The following is a 15768-nucleotide window of genomic DNA, read 5'->3' on the forward strand; positions in this document are numbered from 1 at the left end:
GCACATGGATGCCCTGAGGGAGGAGTATGCTTCCCTCAGATCCACTCTGGGTGTCCTTATGATGTCCCAGAGGCAGCAGACAGAGGAGAGGTTTGCACAGCTTGAGCGTACCATCTCGGCTGAGCTACAGGCTTGCCGGGAGGTGCAGCAGTTGTCCAGCCAGGCCTTGCAGGAGGAACTCCGTGTTACACGTGCTACCTTGCAAGAGGAAGCACGTGTATCACGTGAGGTTCTGCATGCAGACCTATGTCACATCGCCACACAGAACCAGGCTCACCCGTCAGGCAGACTTGCTGCCGACGAGGGGCAAGCTGCGGCTAGGCGTGGCCAGGCTACTGTGCCACGTCCTCCTTTCCAGGATGAGCCAGACTCGGACGACCATCTATCTCCCACATAGGTCGGGCTGTGCAGGCGTTGAGCTCTTGGAGGTTTTTTTTTTTGGCTCAGCATCATCGCATGTGGATGTTGAGCAGCACCCTGTACCCCCTCCCCCCCTCCTGGTTGCCTCCCCTCCCCCCCGGGTCGTATGTGGCCATTTTTGATTTTTCTTTTAGTTTAGTTAGTTAAGTTTCTGTTTGATAGTTAGTTTAAATAGGTAATGTAGGTTTTCCATTGTTAGTGCAATTAGTTAATAGTTGATTTAGTTTAAAATTGCTAGTCTATTGTGCTTTCATGTGACGGTGCGGTGCTTTGTGGCTTTTGAAGGCATCCACTGTCTGTTCCAGCTGGGCCCTTCATGGTTGTCTTGTGTATGTGTTTGCTGCTTGGGGTCCTTGACTCACATATGCCACTCCTGCCTCCCTTATCCATGGGCTCGCAAGGATGGTTCGGTGTTACAGAATATTACACAAGGGCTTTGGACTGTCATATCTGTGGCATGTCTGGTGCTGTGTGACTTGTGTTGACACCCCTAGTGGGGATGATTTTGGTGTCATTGTCCACTGTTTGGCTTTTGCTAGATGGGGTGTGTCATGAATAATGTGTACATTGATTGCTATGCATTGTGTAGTATGTTTCATATCTTTCCTGTACACGTGCTTGTTGCAATTCATGCTGTAGATAGTGTACCACACTTTGGATGTGAAAGACTGACTGATGGTGTGATTTGTGATGTGACTCTCTGACATGGTCAAGTAATGAGATGCCTGATGAGACACACAAAGATTACTTTGAAGCATTAATCATGTGTTTCATGCCCTTTCTGCAGGGGGATGAGCCTCCAGAGCACCTTTGCCAGCAGACATGGCCCATTGGACGACGGAAATCTGGACCCGTTTGTTGGTGCCCACATGCACATGTGTGCACAAGCAGAGGCACAGGGATTGCAGACCCACATCCTAGAACTGCTGACATGTTCCAAGGAACTCCAGGCAAGGTGAGCATCACATGGGGGCCACGACACAGCAAAACTTGCACCAGGCGAGTTGCACATGCAGGCTTAGTCACAGCACTGAGGGCGAGCTTAGACGAATATTGGTGTTGAAGCACACAATGCAGCTCAGATGTGTTTGTGGACTGATGGCTGTTGAAAGTAGGGTTGTCTGGGACACATGCAGGGGCAGTGGCACATACCCTCCGGTACACCAAGGTCCATTGAGGCACTTGCATCAACCATGTAGCCTTCCGAGACATGGAAAGGGGCAGCTCACATGGACATACAGCAAGGGACATACTCGGGTGCAGTGCATTTCATTTCCATGTACTTTATGATAAATGCACTGCAAACTTTGTTTCGGTCATGGTGGTACGCAACTTGCACTGAAGTCATGGCTTGCTATATGGGTCTGTCTGCTTACCCAGGGAACATTGCATGTTGTGTGAATTGTGACACATTGGTGTTCCATTTGCCACGCACCCACCGGCGGCTGACTTACTGCATTGACTGTGTATGACCCGTCACAGGGGTACTGATATATATGGGTACGAAGCATCTACACCAGATTGTCTGTTTGTAGAGTACTCTGTTGCTATGGGGCATGTTTGGTGGTGTGTTTTTGTGTAATTGGCACGTACTGGTTGTTGACTGTGGCTCTCTTTGCAGCATTGCAGTGCTCCTGTAACCGGACCTGAGAGTGCGCAAGCAGGAGGCCAGCACTCAAAACCAGAGCTAAGTGTCTTGTTGTTTTTCTTTCAAACTGCTCTGCATAGGCTTGCTGGGGGGGTGCACTAATGCATGGATGTATGTGTGATTCAATTTGGTATGTTTTTTCCCCCTAATCACCCGGAATACTATGCAATTTTGAAACCTGTACCCTCTACCCGATGTTCCTGCTTCCCGTACCTATCCAAGCAACGTTCCCTAACCCTCTTTCCCCGCTGGGGTTGCGGATGCCTGTGTAAGCCCCGAACTTGCAGGCGCCAAAACCCTAGAGGGGGTGGTTGGTTCGTACCACTCCTAAGCCTGGACTACAGAAGGCCCTAACAATGATGTCCAAGTTCGTTTGGATTGTGTATGTGTTCATGCAGGTAGTACATTTTCGTGCATTCCCTACTTTCATGTGTCATTGCTCCTCCCCTCTCCTGCCACTCATTCCAGTTATCCAGTGTGCCAACACCTGTCCCGACTGCATATCCCTGAACCTCATTCCCCACCAGGGTCTCAGGGGCCTGTGTGAGTTTGACCTTGCAGGCACCCGGGACACGGTGGGGGTGGTTGTTTCATGACACTCCCACGCCTGTACACGGGACCTGTGACAATACACATCCGTTCATGATGCATCATCCTATGTTATGTACCACACATGGTTCACATCCTGTTGTGACATTGTTTTACTGTGTTACCTTGGTTGTTGCATCATTGTGGTAGTACTTGGCCTTTGTGAGGTACTGCTAAGTCAAGTCATCTACTGGAGGGTGTTCGGGTTCGTTTTTATGCCTTGGATTTTGTGATTTTGGAAATCAGTGTGGATTCTGAGGGTTCAGGCATCTTTTTACACACAAGGTGGGAGATGGTGACGAAAGGTAAAGGTGATCCTGTGGCCAGGTGGAATTGAGGGTTGGAGGCTCCATGACCCAGGTGCAGTTGTTCAGTGGATCATGGTCATTTGTGAGGGAGGGGGGGGGTTGTTGTTGATAGTTGCCTTGCCCTGCAGTGTCATGGGAACCCTGACATTGTAATGGTGGTATCCTATGTACATGTTGTGTTCTGCTGATCAATGCCTGTTCATGTGTTGTGTTTTCCTTTCAGGTGCGAGGGGATAGTTGTGGTTTGACATGCTGGGGTGTACACATGGTGAATGTTCACATGTGATGTGTAGGGAACACTGATGGTCACTTGAGTGCACATGCATATGTGGAGTGCATGTCCTTGCATTTGGAAATGACTTATTTTGGGTGGGAGATTTTGTTGGTCTGTCATTTCATCTGATTCCGGGTCAGGCATCATTGTCTGATGCCACTGTACATTTAGGACATGGCAATGTGTACCTTATCGTTACTGTGTTGGTGTATGGGTATTGCTTGCCATGTCATGTTGTGGTTTGGGAGGGTTTGAGTGACATGACAGTGATGGCCATGGCCTGTTTTGCAGGTGTGTGTGATGCACACCTTGCATGTCAGGGTCATCTGCTTCTCGGAGCAACTAGCTGGGGGTAGATTTCTCTCCGCGGCAGGGCCCTCCCCCTGGAACAGACTTCCTGCCTGACTTGAACTTGAGGGGAACCATCTCCAGTTCTGGAAGCACCTCAAGACCTTCCTCTTTGCTTCTGCTTACTCTCTGCCTCTTCCTTGCAGAATTCTTCACTGGAACTGCACAGGAGCTGCAACTGGGACACTCTCACCAACCTCGGTCCCTGGCCCAGCCACTCTCCACTTGCACTGCCTCCCTGGCAACCCCTGCACTGCAGTACTGTCTCTCTATCCCTACAGACCTCCCTTCCCAGCACTTGTCTGCACTTACCTTTGCAGTTGCCACCAGCCAACCTATGTATTATTTTTTTGGGCTACTTCCCCTGTACTGGACTCCCCCCCACCCTTCCCCTTGCACTTTTCCCCTTCCCCCTACCCCTGCACTTGCACGATCTCAATGACACCTGGCCTAGTAGTACCGTTGTCTGTCTTCCCTGTTCCCCCCTCCCTGCCTCATCGCGCCTTGAAATACTTGTGTATGGGCCATATCATGTCATATGTCATGTGTGCCTTTTGGTCACACAGGATAGCTTGTGTTTAAGTAGCTAGGGATGCAGACGATGTGGCACTTCCATGGCAACTATCTCAGGGTGGTAGGGTTGTGACAGTTTACTGTCTCTTTGTCATCATCGATTGTCACCTGGTATGTGCCAGGCCTGTGTGCACTCCGCAGGGGTGGGAGTTTAGGTGAAAAATGTGGCCACAAGCTGGGTCCGGGCTTCCTCGCCACGTGCCCTGTCCCCTCCCATGGGCAGCGCCTGTGCCTGTGGTTGGGGATGTGGGGGCACTACCATGTCCACCGGGACGCCCTGCCGTGTTGCAACATTGTGCAGGACACATGCTGCCACAATGATCCTGCACACTACTGGTGGTGCATAGAGTAGTTGCCCACCAGAGCGGTCAAGGGAGCGGAAACGTGACTTGAGCACTCCGAATGTGCGCTCCACTATGCCCCTGGTTGCAATATGGGCGGCGTTGTATCTTACCTGGGGTGGTGTGGTGGGGTTCCGGATTGGCGTCATCATGTGGTTGCTCAGAGGGTAGGCACTGTCCCCTGGGGAGGTGATAATAGTTGAGATTATTAAGGTTTGGATATTTGTCTGTGTGTGACTTGCATGCATGTGCAAGGGCATTTGTACTGACCTAGGAGCCATGTGTCGCCATGCTGCCCAGCTTCCAGGGCCCGGCTCAGGGCGGACATTCTGTATATGAAACTGTCATGGGTGGAGCCAGGGTAGTTTGCATAGACAGAGGTGATGATTCCCTTTGCATCGCATACCACCTGTACATTGATGGAATGCCAGTGCTTGCGGTTTCGGTAGATGTGCTCAGTGGCCCTAGGTGGACGTAGGGCCACATGGGTGCAATCTATGGCATCGAGCACTTTGGGGAAGTGTGCCACCCTGAAAAAATCCAGGACAACGGCCTGCCTTTCTGCGGGTGTTCTGGGCGGTGGTCGGTCAAAAAACCGAAAACAAAATCTCGAATAACAAAAATATCGAAACCAAAATCTCGAAAAAAAAAATCTCGAATTATTTATTTATTTATTTATTTATATGTATTTGTGGGTTCAGGTAAGTATACAAAAAGGGTAAAATAAAAAAAAAAAAAGAAAAAAGTGGGGTTGGGGGGAACCCCCCCATTTCGAAATAAAAACGTATTAAAAAAAAAATTTGAGATTTTTGTTTTCGAGATTTTGGATTCGATATTTTTGTTTTCGAGATTTTGTGATTCGATTTTTTCACTATAAACCGTTCTGGGCATGTATATGTGCCTGCGGACTGAGGGGCGCGCTGTCATGATTGCCAGTACCTGGTGTAGGCAGCGTGACTTTGTGGCCTGTGAGATCCCCCCACTATGGCAGTGGTCCGCTGAAATGACCCAGTGGCCAAAAAATGCAGGACATTGAGCAGCTTCTCCAAGGGGCTCAATGCTTGGGAGCAAAGGGTGGGGGATGTAAGGTCATCTTCCCACTCCCTGACCAGGTCTAGGATGATATGGGGTGGAAACCTATACCTGCCGTAGACCTGGTCGACAGGCATCCCAAAAAGGCTTGTCCGTGGTGCGAAAATGCGTGCCCTGGCTATTCTCCTCCTCCTGCGGTGTCCCACGATCAGTGCAGCGACAAATGGGGCATTCATCGTAGCTGTATATACGCGTTTGTTGTTTGCGCGCACTTTTATGCTGTGCGCGGGAACGCTTCCGCCTGCCTTCGTGTGGGCGGACGCGTTGACGCCTGTGCACGTCTTTTGCCGTGCGCGGGTTTCCCGTATTCGGATATGTGGTAAGACTGTACGTCCGAGTGTCATCGCGTGTGATCGGAGGGGAGTGAGCGTACACGCGATTGGCCTGGGTACGTGTGTTTCGGGGTGCACGGGAAGTTCCACACGAGATTAGCCTGGGTACGTGTGTTCCGGGGTGCGCAGGAAGTTCCACACGCGATTAGCCTGGGTACGTGTGTTCCGGGGTGCGCGGGAACTTTCACACGCGATTGGTGGAAATCCACGTTTGTTCTGTCATCACGTGCAATGAGGGAAACACCCGCGCACGTCACGTCACAGACGCGCTCACGTGCTAAGGGCCTTTGGTGCAATGAAATCGCATATGCGTGCTGCCGTGCATACGCGCTAAGGGCCTTTCCTCGAATTACACGCTGACGTGCAGATTTTTCACGTGCCAAATCACTCCGTATCAAGCTGGCCACACGTAAGCACACGGAAGACCACGCTCCTGCCCAGAAGGCCGAACTACTGCCCCCCAGAGCCCCGAGCACGCTCCCACCTGCCATCTGCTGCTGCCTGACTGCCTGCTGCCCACGTGCCCTGCCATTTGCTGCCTGCACATCAGCCAGGGGTGCTGTTGCTGTGACCACCCCTGCTGGAACCGAAGATTCCCGACTGGGATTCCATCGCTCCACAGCCCAGTCCCAGGACCCAGTTGCCCACCCACTCCTGCCTCTGGGGTTGTCATGTCGGGGCAAACACCATCTGAGACCACTGACAACCCCCGGCCAGAGAGGCAGAGGGGCACCAGCTTCAGTGCCACCGAAGTTAGTGTCCTGGTGGAGCAAGTCCTGGGGCAGTATGATGCCCTATTCGGAAGTTCCCGTGCCGACAAGGAAGGACGGACTCGGAAATGGACTGACATCGTGACTGCCATCAACGCGGAGGGGGTGGCAGTCCGCGACTTACAACATCTCAAGAAGCGCTGGGAGGACTTCAGGTCCAGGACCCTGAACAAGGCCCGGCGCCTCTTGAAGGCAGCGGATGCCAAGGGGCGCCGGGGCCACTTGTCGGAAGAACAGATGAGGGTCCTGGAACGCATATCCCCAGCGCTCCACGTCCAGGTCCTTGAGAGGCAGACCCGTCCGGAGTCGAGCCGTAAGTGTACATGCATCCTGATTGTGAGCAGTGCGTGTGGTGATTTTTCAGTAGTGTGCAGGTTGCACATCTGTTAGTATGGGGTCGAGTATGGGTGGGAGTGTACAGGGCCGTGGGGCTAACACATGCGAGGGCTGGAATGTGTGAGACATGGATGGTGCTTGTGTGTGTAGGCTTGCATGCCAAATGCAGTTGTGTGGGCACACATGTTTGGATGAATGTGTATGTAAGTAGACATGTCCGTGATGTCACGCATGTATGTTGTTTTCGGCTGCATGTATCAGCACTGTGTACATGTGCATGTGTGTGTATTTGACAACAGTGATGCAACATGGATGCATGTGACAGCGGTATGTGGAAGCCTGATTGGCAGATGTGACATGGATGCCCGTCTGAACACTGCGACACTTGGCAGGGGTGTACACATGCATGCAAGTGTGGTGGTGTGTGTACATGTGTGGTGCACTTCCTGTGTTGCATGTGATGTCTGGCTCACCTTTGCCTGCTCATGCTGTTGTATGTGTATGGATGGTGCTGGCAGTTGCGATATGGCTGTGGTATGGCTCATGTGTGCGAGTTGAAATGACATGTGTGTTGGGGATTCTGATGACATGTCTGAGGTTTGCCAATGCCACTCATGTACAACTGTCATGTGTGTATGTGTCCATTGTACAGTGCCCTGATGCCTGTGTTTTGTTTCTCCCTGTCTGCAGCGTCAACTGATGAAGAGGGCGGAGAAGGTGCTGTGGAGCACAGCGGCGGGGATCCCACCGCCAGCCGGAGACGCAAGGCCCGGCTCCCCTCCCATGTTGTCATCTCGTCGGGGAGTGAGGAGTCCGGTGCCGCGTCCTAGGCCGCAGCTGCCGGGGGGAGGTCCAAGAGGCAGAGGTTGGAGTTGGACTCCTCGGCAGCAGAAGGGGCAGCTGGGACCCCACAGGGCCCAACAGGGGAAGATGGCACAGAGTCATCCAGGTTGGTGGGGGGTTTGGTGGAGGAGGAGGCCGTGCAAGCACCAGAGACAGGGTCTGGAGGTGGGGATCCCACTGGTGCTAGTGGTGCAGTGCAGGACCAGGGACAGGAGGCAGCACAGGCCGCCGCAGAGGTGCCTGTGTGCAATCCTGTCCCTGATCCTGTCCCTGCATCATATTGCACCAGCAGGGATGCCTACGTCCAGACCCGTTTTCAGGCAGGGGATGAGCTCACGTCAACTGGCCTTCCTCTGCCTGCGGACGTGGCTATCCGGGTCCGGGTTGAGCCTATCCTGACTGGTGTGGCGTTGCGTCAACGGGCCATGCGAGGTGGCCTGCAGTCTTTTAATGAGACTGCACGTCATCTCGAATGGCTAGTTGACCACTTCAGCCTGCTGGGACAGGTCACCCAGGCCGGATTCCTCCGTCTGATGGGGCTTGCTACGACCCCCTCCTCAACTGGACCCCCTACGTGCCAGTCCTCCGTGCCATCTTCCCACCCATCAGTCACCTGGGTGCCCTGTGGAGCTGCTTCTGACGGTGCGGCCAGGCTGGTGGAGGAGGCATCCCTGCCACAGTCGGGAGTCAGACGTCCAGCAGGGGTGGCCACATCTACGACTGCACCCCAGCCGGCGGAGGATGTGCAGGCAGCAGGAGGCAGTGCACGGGCAGAGGCACAGCAGCAGCAGCAACGTGGTGGGAGCCATGAAGGCTCGGGGCCTTCAACATCGGAGGGGCAGGCATCGGCCGGAGGGCAGGAGCACCCAGGACAGAGAGTGTCTTCCGTGTGGCAGCGGTTGAGCCACGCCATAGATGCAGAGCGGCAGCGGGCGGAAGAGGCACGGCTCACAATGGTCAGGGCGGAGAACTCCATGCTGAGGGCCCTGAGGCGGGCCGAGTGCCTCGAGGCAATCCGCAGGGGTTTGAAGGTGGACACGTCGACGGCCCTGCAGACCCTCGGGGCCATGGAGGAGGACCGCCTCCGGGACATTGAGCAGGAGTTCGATGATGCCCTGGCCCGGGACATCCACAAGTGAGCCGTGAAACTAGCCCGCTGCCCTTGTACATAGTTATGTAGGTAGTGTTAGGTTTCATTTTTGTTTTGATTTTATTTGGACCTTTCAGACATTGGCCACATTTTTGTATATAGTTTATTTTATTAGTTAGTGTAGTTAGATAGGTTTCCTTTCTTTTGTTGGGATAATGGACCCTGGCTTGTTCCCATGTACATAGTTCACTGTTGGATTGTATTTTTTTTTTCACATTTTGACCATGGAGCAATGGCTTTCTTTTTTATTTCCCATTGGATTTTGTTTTGTGGACATTGACTTTGGACACCATTACTTTGGAATTTTATTTTTGCTTTCGCTTTTTTTCACGGACATGCTTCTTTTGATTTTTGTACATTCACATTTCTGTTTCTTCATTTTTGATTCTATTTATGTTTCCTTTAATACATATTTTTTTTGTTGAACTTCAATGTGTGGTATCTCATTGGTTTCATGCATTTCATGATATGGGTTTTGAGATTCACTGACACCCATTGGGTGTATGTGAGGGAAATGTGTTTGTTTCGGAACTTGCAATTGGTGTTCTGTGATGTAATTGCAAATTATGAGTGGGTGGATGCAATACTCAGGTGGGTGTTTTGCATTTGGAGGCTGACCATAGGGACCAGGGATCTAGATTGTGATGACATGTTGGCTGGGGAACATGAGTTGCACATGGGTGGGGGCCTGCTGGCAGGTGCCCCACAGTGCTGGGGGGTGGGGGTGGTGGGGAACATGAGTTGGACATGGGTGGGGGCCTGCTGGCAGGTGCCCCACAGTGCTGGGGGGTGGGGGTGGTGGGGAACATGAGTTGGACATGGGTGGGGGCCTGCTGGCAGGTGCCCCACATTGCTGGGGGGTGGGGGTGGTGGGGAACATGAGTTGGACATGGGTGGGGGCCTGCTGGCAGGTGCCCCACAGTGCTGGGGGGTGGTGGTGGTGGGGAACATGAGTTGGACATGGGTGGGGGCCTGCTGGCAGGTGCCCCACAGTGCTGGGGGGGGTGGGGGTGGTGGGACACATGGGTGGGGGCCTGGTGGAGGCTGCCCCTGGTGGCTGGGGGGTGGGGGTGGTGGGAGACATGGGTGGAGGCCTGGTGGAGGCTGCCCCTGGTGGCTGGGGGGTGGTGGGAGACATGGGTGGGGGCCTGGTGGAGGCTGCCCCTGGTGGCTGGGGGGTGGGGTGGTGGGAGACATGGGTGGGGGCCTGGTGGAGTCTGCCCCTGGTGGCTAGGGGGTGGGGGTGGTGGGAGACATGGGTGGGGGCCTGGTGGAGGCTGCCCCTGGGGGCTGGGGGTGGTGGGAGACATGGGTGGGGGCCTGGTGGAGGGTGCCCCTGCACTGCTGGGGAGTGGGGGTGGTGGGAGACATGGGTGGGGGCCTGGTGGAGGGTGCCCCTGCACTGCTGGGGGGTGGGGGTGGTGGGAGACATGGGTGGGGGCCTGGTGGAGGTGCCCCTGCACTGCTGGGGGGTGGGGGTGGTGGGAGACATGGGTGGGGGCCTGGTGGAGGGTGCCCCTGGTGGCTGGGGGGTGGGGGTGGTGTGAGACATGGGTGGGGGCCTGGTGGAGGCTGCCCCTGGTGGCTGGGGCGTGGGGGTGCTGGGAGACATGGGTGGGGGCCTGGTGGAGGCTGCCCCTGGTGGCTGGGGGGTGTGGGTGGTGGGGAACATGAGTTGGACATGGGTGGGGGCCTGCTGGCAGGTGCCCCACATTGCTGGGGGGTGGGGGTGGTGGGGAACATGAGTTGGACATGGGTGGGGGCCTGCTGGCAGGTGCCCCACAGTGCTGGGGGGTGGTGGTGGTGGGGAACATGAGTTGGACATGGGTGGGGGCCTGGTGGAGGCTGCCCCTGGTGGCTGGGGGGTGGGGGTGCTGGGAGACATGGGTGGGGCCTGGTGGAGGCTGCCCCTGGTGGCTGGGGGTTAGGGGTGGTGGGAGACATGGCTGGGGGCCTGGTGGAGGCTGCCCCTGCACTGCTGGGGGGTGGGGGTGGTGGGAGACATGGGTGGGGGCCTGGTGGAGGGTGCCCCTGGTGGCTGGGGGTGCAGGGGGACATGCGTTGCTGGACAGTAGTGCAAGTTGACATGTGGGTTGGCTGGGGGGCATGGCCATGGTGGATGGGGTGCCTGCAGGACATGTGCAGGGTAGGCCCCTGTGGTGTGAGCCACCTGCAGGGGCCGTGGAGGGTGTAGAGGGAACACCTGGGAGGACCCACACGTGCAATTCACGTGTGGTGCTGCCCGCGCACCCCTGTAATACACGTACCCTGATGAGATCTCGTGTGTAACTTCCCGCGCACCCCCGAAATACACGTACCCCACTCAATCGCGTGTGTAACTTCCCGCGCACCCCCGAAATACACGTACCCCGCTCAATCGCGTGTGTAACTTCCTGCGCGCCCCCGAAATACACGTACCCCGCTCAATCGCGTGTGTAACTTCCCGCGCACCCCCGATGTACACGTACCCCGCTCAATCGTGTGTGTAACTTCCCGCGCACCCCCTAAATATACGTACCCCGCTCGATCGCGTGTGTTACTTCCCACGCACCCCCGCAATACACATGCCCCGCTCGCACAGGCCCAATTGCTGTATGTTGCCACTTTTGTGATGCGTTGGGACTCTACCGCCTGCCTTCGTGTGGCAGACGTGTTTCAGCTTGTGCGTGTCTTTGGCTGTGCGTGGCTTTGCCCTATTCGATTCCATGAATACGTGTGGTTCGAGTGCGTGTGGGCGTTCCTTCTGCTTCCCTGCAGTACATCCCCATTTACGCCCTTATTTTCGCGCGTTGTTCCCCATTCCGCGCGTTACGCCCCGTGTCCCGCCCACTTTCTGGTGTATGCGCCGAGGTTGTGCACTTTCACTGTGCGCTTCGCGCACGCCTTTCAGGATGTTGCAGTGACTTGTGCGCCATGCACGGGTTTGGCGCACATCCCGAGGTAAACACGCGCAGGGACTTCCATGAATCGCACGCGTGCGCGTGCACCTGTTTTTTTGCGCTTGCGCCTGCTTGCGTCTGCTTGCGCCTGCTTGCGCCTGCTTGCGCAAAGATTTTCGGCGCATGTTTGTTCCATGAATCGGCCCCTTAATGTCTTGGACGTAGCCGTCTTTGTCCGGGTATTTCTTTTCATTGGCCCATATCAACAAGGCGTCTCTCCCCATAAATTGTCCTCTGGTGTTGCACATTGCTACATGTGACATACAGTTTGCTGTCTGGACATCAATATCTATAGCCACAAAGATCTTTGATTTTCTCATACTGTATGGTAGGAGTGCACAGATGAAGCATTCTCCTTCTGATTGACTTCGTCCTACTTCCTTCATGTGCTGGTACCATATGTTATTCCGAAGATGGGCTGTGCTGTCCAGGTAATTGTTGAGCTCATTGTCATCTTCGTACGGGCTTCTCTTGATTCTCAGCGTTTTTCTATAGTTTGCTATGACTATGTCTCTAAATGCATCTGTGATGCTTTTCCACTCTGTGCGTCTTGGTGGAGCAGGGTCCTTTCACTGCATTGCTGTGGTAGGAAAAGTTTTTTTCATTTCTCGTCCTCTCCTCTTGTAGTTTTTCATCGAGGTTCTCTGGCTGCCATTGGCTCACCAGCTCCTCAACGTGTGGCTGAGTCGTAGATCTGGTGGTTGTTTGCAGTGTTCGAACTGACGTGCTTGTCGTTATAGTCGCTGCAGTTCTATGTTTCAGCTCCTCATGCAGTTTCTTTGCTCTGACTATGAGTGGGAACAAATAATCTATCAGCGTTTGTGTTTTCTCAGTGAGTTCCTTTGTGGCTACTTCTGTTCTTTCGAGGGATTTTGCTATGCCCTCTCTCTTGGGTTTCTCACTTGACGTCTCTTGGTCACTTCTACTATTTTCTGGAACCGATTGCTCGGCAGGCTGTCGCCCCTTCTCTGCAGCCTTTGTTGGAGGCCCTGTAGCCATTGACACTTGCCCTTGTCTGTGTGCATCCTGTGTGTGGGTGCGTGCAGTGGTCAGTGCTGCGTTTTCATTCATTCCGTGCTGACCCTGTCTCCAGCTTTTCTCTTCATTTGTTACCTCAAATAAATCTAAATTACTGCTAATTACATTTAATTTTAGTTTGTTACTTTTATCATCATGTTTTCTTGGGACTGGAATGACTATATAGGGTCTGGGTGCTTTCGTAGGCCCCAGACGTTCATCATCTGGTGGGTGCACTAAGATTGGGACACTTTGTGCACCAATAAAGAAAGCAGTTCTGATTGTTAATGACAGAAAAACAATAATAATTACTATACATATACACATAATCCTTCGGAACGACAATTTGCAACATTTTCTTGCAGGGAAGTGGGGGTGCCCTTCTGCTGGGGGTAAAACCAAGTTACTGTTCTGGGCCCCCATTTCGAATGAGTTCATAGTCAGTTATTTATTCCTTCTCTTGCTCTGATCTCATAGTTTGAGAGTTCATTACTATTAAAGTGACGAGTGCTTTCCAAATGTCCCCCCTCTTGTGGGTGATGACGCTAGTCTCTGGGTATGCAGTACAGTTCCTGTGCTAGATTATGGAAAAGGGTTAGGCTAGCAACTTTGGTACATCACATTCATTATGCATATCTATAGTAGGTAAGGTCCCAGTGTACTCCTCGAATTTGCTTTGGTCCTGAGGACATGCTGGAACCTGCTCAATGCGAAGGAATGAAAAAGATGGAACTGCTAAAAATCACACAAAAATAAAATGTTGTAAAAATAAAAATAAAATAAAAACAAAAGCGAACATGAAAAAAATAAAAATAAAAATAAGGAACAGTAGAGGAAAAGTACAAAGAAAAATAGGACGGTGTAGTTCTTGTATTTGCTCTCCTCGATCTGTCCTGCGGCTGAAAATTGAAGAACTGTGTCTCTGTCCTCGGTTTGTTCCATGGCGAAAAGTCTTACTGGAATCTCCTAAGGTATTCTCGCTGGAAATTGGATAGCTCCACCTGGAACATTATTCTCATGTGTGGGGTGTTGGCCGGATCTCTAAGAAAGGTGATGACGTCAACATCTGCAGGCCACCCCACCTTTTCCGGATAGTCAGTGACTAGTCTAAGCAGGACATTGGGCTCCAGCCGGGTGTCCTCAGGGGATAGGGACATTTGTCCTGTTTGGCTGGATCCTGGTCAGGGGCTTTTCTTCTGATTTGCACAGTCTCTGCACCTTCCTGTTGCGTGGACTACCACAAGGTGATTTAGTTTAGTCCACAGCTGATTCAACTTAGCTCGATTTTTTGGGTCTCTGATGAAAGTGCGTGTGTCAGTTGTTCTCCCGACAAGTCCTGGGCATTTCTCAATTACTTGAAAGAACAAATTAAATGTGAGTTCATCAATGTCTACTGGAGGTGGAAGCATTTGTGTCCTCCTCGCTGTGCTCGGGTAGCTCCGCGAAGGCTTCCGTGATGACAGTCAGCAGTCGCCTGATCACTTTTTGGTGGCTGGATCTTGAATAAAGTCTTTTGACACTGGCTTCTCTCCCTATGAGTGACGGATAAGATAACACCATGAGTTGAAAATAGGTGAGTACATCCCACTTGAGACTTCTGCTGGAATTTACCATAAATTCTGTGAACAAAGTCTCAATACTGGTTGCTTCATGATTCTGTGTGACACTCTCAGAAAATGTTTTGTTTGCAGTCTATCAGAGTCTTGATTCTTTGTACTACTTGGGCATGACATGCTTTCAAAAGTTTGTTTTGTCAATGTTGTTGTGGCTTTGGATGTGCTTCTCTTTACCCTGCAACTGGGATGCATAGAGTGTTTGATTTATGTCCTTTATTATCTTTCACTTGGTTGAGAAAATGTCTTGTTTACAAGCCACAATTTAAATCAGTGTTCCTTTTGCCTTTTTTATGCTGCTTATGCGTCCTTCTTCCTCACCATGGATCTTGTCTGCACATGCTGAGGTTCTTCCCCATTGTCTGTGGTTTCTTTGCAGTTGGATCCCTTCTGCCCTGGAGCTTGATGGCGGAAGGGGTGCAGTCCTCTACGATGAAAGAGCCATTGAATCGTGGCTCATCCCACCTCTTCCTGGTAAAGTTCCTCACAAGCACGTTGTCACAAGGGAAGACGAGGGGCACATGTAGACTTTGCGCGGAGTCTGCTTCAGCACTTCCTGATGTGTTTTGTGATGCACTGTCCCCTTTTTGCTATCGCTCAGCTGGCCTGAAATGATAGAGGTGATGGATGTCATACAGTTAAGGTACTCCTGCATCTCTGTTCCCAGAGCCTCTCTAGTCAGCTGGGCATCAGGCATCACATCTAGCTCTATCTCGGGGGGTGAGAGGGGTCCTCATCCTTCTGCCTGTAACTATCTCACGTGGCGTTAGATGATGGTCGGAGCCGGGTTGGTTCCGAAGTGCATACAATGCCAGTGGTATACAGTGCAACCATCCCTTTCTTAATGTGAGCTTCAACTTGGCTATCCTCTCCTTTAACAGGCCATTGAGCCACTCACATATCCCATTCCCCTCAGGGTGATATGCCGACGAGAATTTGTGCTTTATACCAAGTAATAAGCTGATCTGTTCGAAAACTGCATTAACAAAGTGAGCCCCATTGTCTGATCTCATTACTTCGCAACCCCCCATCTAGGGAAAACTTCCCTCACTAGAAATTTGGCAGCACAGGTAGCATCTGGGTGTGTACAGGGACCTGATTCTAGCCATCTAGAGAATGAACACACCACCACAATTAAATACCTGTACCCGTTACACAATTGAATCATGTCGACGT

Source organism: Ambystoma mexicanum, chromosome 10 (assembly GCF_040938575.1).
Source record: "Ambystoma mexicanum isolate Mex_15411 chromosome 10, UKY_AmexF1_1, whole genome shotgun sequence".
NCBI classification, from domain to species: Eukaryota; Metazoa; Chordata; class Amphibia; order Caudata; family Ambystomatidae; genus Ambystoma; species Ambystoma mexicanum.